Raw genomic sequence first — 9,674 nt, 5'->3', positions numbered from 1 at the left:
GAGGCTGAATCCATGGGAGGAAGTAAGTATTTCATGTTATTTATCGATGATTACAGCAGGATGACCAGGGTATATTTTCTTAGTTATAAAAGTGAAGCATTTGGGTTGTTCAAAAGATTAAAAGTCATGGCAGAGACACAAACAGGGGCTAGGCTGAAAGCTCTAAGATCAGATCGTGGTGGTGAGTTTTAATCAAAAGAATTCAAGCAGTTTTGTGAGAAAGAAAGGGTGTTACAGCAGCTGACCACTCCATACACACCTGAGCAAAATAGTGTAGCTGAACGCAAGAACCGCACGGTAGTAGAACTAGCAAGAAGTATGCTAAAATCTAAAGGTATGCCGAATAGTTTTTGGGCTGAAGTAGTAGCAATAGCGGTATATGTTCTAAACCTGTGACCAACCAAGGCAGTGATGAACAAAACACGGTTAGAAGCGTGGTTTGAAAGGAAGCCCAGTGTGGGGCATTTGCGTGTTTTTGGGTGTATTGCTTACACTCTCATAAGTACACAAAACCGAAAAAAAACTAGACTCAAAATCTGAAAAGTGTGTGTTCATTGGATATTGCATACAATCTAAAGGTTATAAGTTGTTTAATCCGGTGACAAAGAAGATTATAGTCGGTAGAAATATCATGTTCGATGAGAATGCTAGTTGGAGTTGGTCTATGGCCGAAAACAACACATCAATAGCTGAAATAGAAGGTGAAGAAGAAGAAGACAGCAGTGAGCAGCCACAAAGTAGCCCAAGCTTGAGTAGCACTTCAAATCGGATGGTTGATCTGGATACACAAGGAAGAAAGGTATGATCCTTACAAGAATTGTATGAAGTAACTCAAGTTTTGTATGTAGCAGATCCATTGTCCTATGAAGAAGCCGTAGAAAGAAAGGAATGTGTGCAACAATGAAAGAATAAATGAGCTCAATTGAGCAAAACCAAACCTGGAAGTTGGTGGAATTACCAAAAGATCGTAATGCAATTGGAGTTAAATGGGTTTACAAGACTAAATTTGGTCCAGATGGCAGTGTATTAAAATACAAAGCAAGATTAGTGACAAAAGGATATGCACAAAAGCAAGGCATAGACTATGAAGAAACGTTCTCCCCGGTGGCCAGATTTGAAACAATTCGGTTGTTGATGGCAATGGCAGCCCAGTTGAGACAACCTATCAATCAATTTGATGTGAAGTTAGCATTCCTCAATGGTGAACTAAAATAAGAGGTTTATGTTGAGCAACCGGAAGGGTTTGAGGTGAAGGGCAAAGAACATTGGGTGTACCGTTTGTTCAAAGCATTATACTGTTTGAAGCAGGCCCCTCGTGCATGGTACAACAAGATAGTTGCACATTTTCAAAAATTGGGATTTGAGAGAAGCAAGAATGAGCCTAATCTCTATGTCAAACGCAAAGAAAAAGGAGGTTTAAAATTGGGATTTGAGAGAAGCAAGAATGAGCCTAATCTCTATGTCAAACGCAAAGAAAAAGGAGGTTTAACAGCGGTATGTCTTTATGTTGATGATATGATTTATTTTGGCACAGATGACGCAATGGTGAATGAGTTTAAAGAGCAAATGATGCGCGTGTTTGAGATGACCGATCTAGGAGAAATGCATTACTTTCTAGGTCTGGAGGTTGAACAAGAGAAGGGGAGAATCTTTGTGTCTAAACGCAAGTATGCAAGAGACTTGTAGAAAAGTTCGGATTAAAAGATTGCAATCCCGTACTAATTCCAATGAATACAAACGAGAAGTTGACAACAATTGATGGAACAGGAGCTGCAGATGCAACTCGGTTTAGGAGTTTGGTGGGAGGTCTAATGTACTTGACGCACACAAGACCAGACATCACACATGCAGTTGGAATGGTTGCGAGATACATGCAGAATCCAACTAAACAACGCATGGGAGCAGCAAAGCGAATTCTTAGGTACATTGTAGGTACAACAAGCTATGGTCTGTGGTAAAAGGGTGTTGATAAACCGTCTTTGACAGGCTACAGTGATAGTGACTAGGCAGGCAGCATAGATGATCGAAAAAGCACAACAGGTCAGGTGTTCTTCTTTGGCAATAGCATAATAAGTTGGAGTTTGAAGAAACAGTCAACAGTTGCACTATCAACCACAGAAGCTGAGTACAATGCAGTAACATCAGTAGCATGCCAAGGTGTATGGTTAAGGCGCTTATTGGAAGAGTTAGATTGTGAGCAGAAAGGTGCAACAATACTCTATTGTGATAATCAGTTGATAATTGCAATTGGTAACAACCCGGTGCATCACAACAGAACAAAACACATAGACACTCGGCTCCATTTCATACGAGACCTGATTGAGCAAAAGATGATAGAGTTGCAGTATGTGAACACGAACCAGCAAGGTGCAGATGTGCTGACCAAATCACTCACACGAGAGAAGTTCAATGAATATGCTGACATGATGAATGTGCTGGACTATGGGTTGAAAATAATCCAAGTCAGCAGCAAAGTGCATAAGAGATACAGTTTCTAGAAGTTGCGGTTTAGTTGCAGGTTTATTTTGTTGTTAAGAATTAATTATAAACTGGTTGTTAAATTTAAGCAGTACGTTCTATGTTTAGAGGTGTGCAGGGAGTAGTGGGTAGTTTCTATATTTAGTTTAAGTCGTGTAGTGGGTTTAGTTATAGGCTAATTAGAGTAGCAGTGTACTGGAGTTAGTGGGTGCAAAAATTAGGAATATGCACCATCTTAAGTACTGTGTCTGTATCTGTTGATGAATTAATTAAGTTGTGAGTACAATCAATTGCTGTGCCCTGCTTGTTACTTTTAAAAAGTTCCAACAAGAATACGGTGAATTTTCTCTCTTCCTTCAAGCCTTTAAACGCTCTAGACTATCCATCATGGTGAATTTATCAAACACAAGGGACTTCAAAGTTAACTCTCTATATAAATTTATGGCTAGGTCGCGTATTTCATCAAATGCTTAGAGTTTTGTACGGATTCTATCCTACCCAGCAAAGTGCGTGCATTTACTTGGTTGTTATCTCATGACAAGATGCAAATTAAAGCTCAAATGCATAGAAAGGGACGGACGGGTTATCTGAATTGTGTCATATGTTGTGATGATATTGAGGGTGCTGAGCATTTGTTTTTTAACTATCAATTCAATTCAAAGGTGTGGGAATATTTCAATCTGCATTTAAGCTTTACTTCTTAGCCCACATCCTGGCATTTCTGAAGGTATTATGGTTCTCTCTTTTTCCGTCACCTTGCAGCTGCATATGCGAAGGGCTAGAAATAAATTTATTTTCAATAATATAGCTCCTTCGATTGGTGAAGTGATAACTCTTCTGTTCATTTTGTAACAAAATGGATAGGCTCCTCTTCAAGCAAAGTGGGTAAGGCCCTGAGAATGGCTCTTAGTGGACAAGCTCTCCAGCACATTCCTATTACTAGAAGAGAAGTTGATATAGAGGGAGGATCTCAACCAGGTAGTGAATGTTGCCGTGAATATATCTCTTTGCTCAAGTCTTCTCCAATTTATTTTTCCTTTATTTACTTAGTTATTTATTCATCTATTTATTTTGGCATAAGATTGTTGATGGGCAAATGAACTTGTTCTTGCTGCAGTTTCCCCCTTCATGATTGTTATTATTTTTCTTTTCATGAATATGGGCCTAGCTTTGGTCCACGAATGTATCTTCGATTGTGGTAAATAACGGCTATGGTTCTCTGTTCATTCCCATTAATGCATTCATGAAGATCGAAAGTGGCATACTATTATGCTTTAAAAACTAATTTCTTTTGATATATAAAAATCACCAATATAGTCTTTTGATAAACATTTTGGACACTATATCGTATCCTTCTATGTATGATGTAGGACCCATGACAGAAAAAATTCATGAAATACTAGAATAGTTGGAAGACAAAGGAATCTGGGTACTATACTTGCACACAAAGAAATAACCATATCTCCAAATTAATTTTGAGGGCAAATTCTGACATATGATATATAAAAATCACCAATCTAGTCTACAAAGTCATCGACTTGGCAAAATTCCAATAATCCCATTAGAACCACCCATTTTGGCAAAATCCTAAAATAATCAGCCTTAGGATATTTTAGTGATAAAATTAAAGTCTATTTTAATTACGAAATAAATTCAATTCGGGTTCAATTTGAACTAAGTTCTTTCCTCTATTATAAGGAATTTTTTAAGGTTTTTTTGGGATTTTTTTTCTTTTAGGAGTTCTATTCCTATTAGAAGTAGGTTTTTTCTATTTAAGAAAAAAATTATAAATACTATGTGTATATAAGTTTTTTATCAATAAATTCTTTTTTTTTTTTTGTTTTTTTTGTTTTTTTTGGATTCAAAGTTATTTGTAGATCCAGGGATCATTCTTCATGGATTCAGAGAGAACCATTAGTGGATTTCAGAATTTATCACTTTCACACTATCATAATGTAGCTTTGAATTTTTAATAAATATATGAATGAGTAGATTCCTCTTTTTTATTTTTGGCTTACAAAAAGAACCCTCTTATATCATGCAGTTGTTACGCTTTCTTAACAGATATAGAAACGAAGACAGTTGTCTGGAACATGGTGATGGTTTGGATGAATTTCAGCTGGAAATCATGCATATGTGATAGTATCATACACTGGTTCAGCCTCAGGCTCAATAAGAGGGGGTTTGTGGAAAATTTAAAGAGACTGGCCTTTGGTATAACAGTGTACTTCATATGGCAAGAGAGGAATCTTAGGATTTTCCAGGGGAAATCTATGCAACCTGAAATGTTGTTCAAAGCTATTAAGATCTCTTTTTTCTCGAAGATCATGAATGAAAAATATCCTGCTCACTTAGAGGAGAGAATTAGAGAATTGTAAGATTGTTGTATATAAGCTCTTTGTGTATGCACTATGAGTGCTGAGGTTCTCAGCTATAGCTGATGGTGATATTGTACAAAATTCTCAATTGGAAAATGAATTAAAATTTTCATTGACCAAAAAAAAAGACAGTTCCAAAGTGATCCTTTTTTCTTGTTTTCAATTCAATCATAATAAAATAGAGAAAGAAGGTTTTTCCAGTTTCCCACAAGTTCAATAATAGCCTTTAATCCCAAATATATGTATTAGAAAAAAGGTTTAGTGATTTAGTCCTTGTTATCTTGGATCCAACTTTATCTGTTAAGCTTTTTTCTTTTTTTCTTTAGAATATGTCGAGACACTTGGATGCTAGGCTACCACCTTTGGAGCCCTCAAGCCCATTGGATGGTACTTTCAATTGTTCCAACTTTCCCCAAAAGTTCGGTTTTTTGGTGATGGATTTTGCGTATGATTAGAGGATCTCATTTCATTTTGTACCCTCCGCTACTTTGCTCTTTTATGTGAGGTCACTTCCCACCGAAACTCAATATGAACTTTGATCGAGAGGATTTTTTATAGCTTAGCGTGAATATGCACTCTCATTGTTTATTATGAACAATGGACTAACTAGACTAATTTTATCAAGTCACCCTTTGTTAAGCATTTTTATGTTTCTCAATCATCTCCTCAGTCGACGGGTTACACGAAAGCAAACATAGATCAAATGTCACGTGATTGTGACTAAATAACTATTCGTTTAAAATGTTACTCTAAGTCTCTAATGACCCAAATCAGCCAAAGCTTGCCTGTAAGATTCCCATCATTTCTTTTGAGTACTAAGAACCACTACACTGGCCACGTATAAATAATAGAAGCACAAAGTATCCAACTTAGCCAACAAATGGAAACCTAACCAAGCCCACTCTCCCCCCACCCCACCCCACCCACACGTGCGCACACACACACAAACCCCCAACACCTATACACCATGCATTGGTCATCATATCTGTTAGTGTATAAAAATATAACCCTCAATTTTTACCGTAACTTTGATGTTTATGTGTAATGATTAAAAATTTTGATGTAGTATCAGAGAAATCCAAATTCATTTTCCTTTAGTCACAAATTTAAAGTGGATTTTTTAAAAATTAACACTACTGTGTGAATCCAGACTTTAACCCATAAAACGGGAGCTCAATTAACCTATAAAAGCATATTATAATATAAAAAAAATATAACATTCAACTCTCACAAAATTTACTTTAATAATATCTAGATCGGAAGCCATCATTGCTTTCCACTTGCATAGATATCAAAAGTTTGCCTAAAAAAAATAGACATTTACCTCTCCCTAGGATTAGAGGGGAGCGTTGAGGCTCATCATAGTCAAAATCATTGCTCATTAGTCTTAGTTTGTACTTAAAGTTGTAATTAGTTTATTATAACTTACTGGAATGGCAAATGGTCTTTGAACAACTTGATAGATGCAACGTATGACATGGCAAGATTGAAAATAGTTTCAACTAGGTTTAGTTAGAGAAGAATAAAAATGGATGGAAGTCCAATGCAAGAATAGTTTTCTTTGTAGGTTTTTCTCGAAATTATACCAGGCTATGTTTGGTTTGAGAGAAAGAGAGAGAAAAGAAAAAGAAAGAGAAAGTAAAAAGTAAAAAGAAAAAGAAAGGAAAAGAAAAAAAAAGAAAATGATATTCTTTTTATTGTTTGGTTAGAAAGAATAATGTAAGGAAAGTTAGAAGAAAATTCATAAGAAAATCATTTTCTCTTGTTTGGTTGTCTTTCTAAGGAAAAGAGGAAGAAAATTATCACAACATAATTTTAATTCATACTTTTTGGATTTAGATTTAGATTTTAAATAATTTACAAAAAATAAATAAATTAAATTGTAATTCTGTCATATTTTCAAAAAAATTACAAGTTATTGTACATGTTTACACAATCTTAATTCAAGAAAATTTAGTCAAATTTACGATGACTCTAAATTTGCATATAATCTTACATGGTCTTGGACTTGCAAGTTATTCATAACCTCAGGTGAAGAAAGATGATTCCGAATAAGCTCTAGACAATGATGCAATTCAAGCATAATTATTCAAAATTAGTATCATTCATATCTTAGGAAGTAACAGGTTAATAAACATATGTATATATTTAAAATAATTTGGCAATTTCCTAACACAAAAACTTAAGTGGCCATCAACATCGAGTTTGTAAATATTAACAAGCAGAAACACAACCACAATTCCGCTAATTAAAGAACAACATTTCTCACACATAATATTTGTAGAAAGAAAGGTCAATGAAAGAACCAAAACAAATCTAAAGTAAATGTCATGATATTCCTAATATAAAGTATAATCCATTTCTAGTCACAAAGTCTATTACAATCAATTTCATATAAAAAAATCTTAACCAACAAAATCTATTACAATCAATTTCATATATAGAGCATCTTAACCAAAGAGAGAGAGAAAAATATGCCGAAGTCCTTGGTTTTTGACTTTAGTGAGCCCATAAAAACATCAATCTCACATCCTTCATCCCCTAAAATTAATTCAAAAAATTTCAAATAAGTAGAATAAACATCAAAAACCAATAAAATTAGCAAAGCATATGCAGAATATAACTACTGTATGTTAGCTAAACCAAAAGAAGAAAAATGACAGTGATAAAACCCTTCCAAGGAAAAACCATCACATGATCCTATCTCCTATAAGTAATTAAGAATATATATTTGTATGAGTGCAGCAGACTGCACACCTATAATGTAAGTCTGTAACCACACTATATATGACATCATAGTTCGTATTTACAGCCAAAATTCTGAAAATAGGCATATGACAACCCCAAAATAAGCTCCGAAGGATGCTCCATCCTTATCGGTGCACTACAAAAATGCTTGGACCACAATACATCGGAACATGAAATATGTACAGGGAGAGCTCACACCTCAATAACCGAGTTAGAAATGTCAACAAGTTTATGTTTTTAAAATCATCAAACAGAATATATAGCATATATCCTGGGTTCTTTTTGAGTTAAGTCTGAAATATTGCAAACCGGAACGGATGCAAATATGCATTACTTTTCAAGTATGCTAAGATAGACCAGTTCTATATATGCACATCCACAACTCCCACACAATGATAATTTGGTCTTGAGACAATTTAACCACCTGTGGCTATGCTCCCCGCTCAACTGTTGCAGATAAACACTCTTATGAGGGGAAATTGAGAAGCGTTGAAGGATACATACATTCGCGATGACATATTCTTGAATATACATGTGATACATGGGAGATATATATAAACTCATATCATATTCCAAATCCAATTAAGTATCATGAAACCAATCATCGTTATAAACATAACTAGCTAGCTTACTCCGATATATCGTGACATCTCTACATATCATGAAACCAATCATCGTTATAAACATAACTAGCTAGCTTACTCCGATATATCGTGACATCTCTACACCTAAACAAGTAAGAAACATGACATCTCTATGCCTAGACAAGTAGGAAACAACTCATTTCTCAAACATCGGGCAACATATTAAATGGACTCAATAGAAACTCTTACTTCATTGGATGTGATAGGCACAGTCATAAGAATGAAAGTCACAGTTGAAATAGCATGCAGATCTTCCTTTAGCATTAACAGCCTCAAAACAGAGAAGCGATAAATCACAAGGAAAGCATGTTAACAGAAATTTAAGTAACTTCACACAGAATAACAAGATTTTCTTGAAATTGAGAACTTAACATAGTATCTAAAAGTCACTGGAGGCCATTCACTGTATTAACTGGAGTGACTAGGTTGACCTAAATTTTGGATTTTATTCTTATCACTACTAAATTTCAGTGTTAACAATAAGTTTTAAATGCTGGTGAAGCTATACAAACTCATTTCACCTAGAGCTTTTGCTCAAGACCAGCCTCAGCCACTAGCTGTGATATGTTATTACGTAACATCCCTAATTTAACAGGTGCCACCCACCCCCCAAAAAAAACCAAATTTTTTTAATTATAAAATTAAGAAGAAGTAAATAAATAAGGGGAAAACAACGAAATAAACATAGGCACACGTGCACCCAACCACGATAGTAATGACTATATCATGTAACAATTAAAAAGATCACGATCAACACATACACACGAAAAATTTTAAACTAATATTAACATATTATATGTGACTTAAATTGTTGCACCCATATTTTGTTGTGCGCAGCGGAAATTTCGGCAGCACTTCGGCAGCACAACAAGAGAGATTAGATCGATAAGAATTCCCGTCTCACTAAGGAAACAAGAATCTGAAGCGAATATCTCAACCAAGTGAGATATCGGCTCTTCCTCTCATCAGTTCTAGGACTGACCTGTCGAGGGATCCTACAAGCTATTACAAATCACGACAAGAACACAACTTTTACGTGGTTCGGCAAATAGCCTACGTCCACGGGGCAAGGAGGGGGAGATCTACTATTAGAGGGAGAGATACAACTAGGGTTTACAATCTCACAATCTTAAACCCTCTCAAACAAACTCTCAAATCCCTCTTACAAATATTCTCTCAAAAGAAACAAAAAGGACTACACTTTCTCTCTTCTCCAGCCGCTGAAGAAGATCCCAGACTTGCACTGTAGCCGCACAAGAGAAACCGAAAAAGCAGCCGCAAAAATCAATCCCCAGCTTCACACGTCCTTTCTCTGCCTTTGCTCCTCGTGTTTTCTTTTTTTTCTTCAGCCGCAAAGAAATCACACAGCCCCTTGCACAAAACCCTAGAATGATTAATAGGGTTTATTTATATTCGTGAAGAGAGG

The sequence above is a fragment of the Asparagus officinalis genome, chromosome 10, assembly GCF_001876935.1.
Source record: "Asparagus officinalis chromosome 10, Aspof.V1, whole genome shotgun sequence".
Classification (NCBI taxonomy): domain Eukaryota; kingdom Viridiplantae; phylum Streptophyta; class Magnoliopsida; order Asparagales; family Asparagaceae; genus Asparagus; species Asparagus officinalis.
This window is presented reverse-complemented; position numbering follows the sequence as displayed.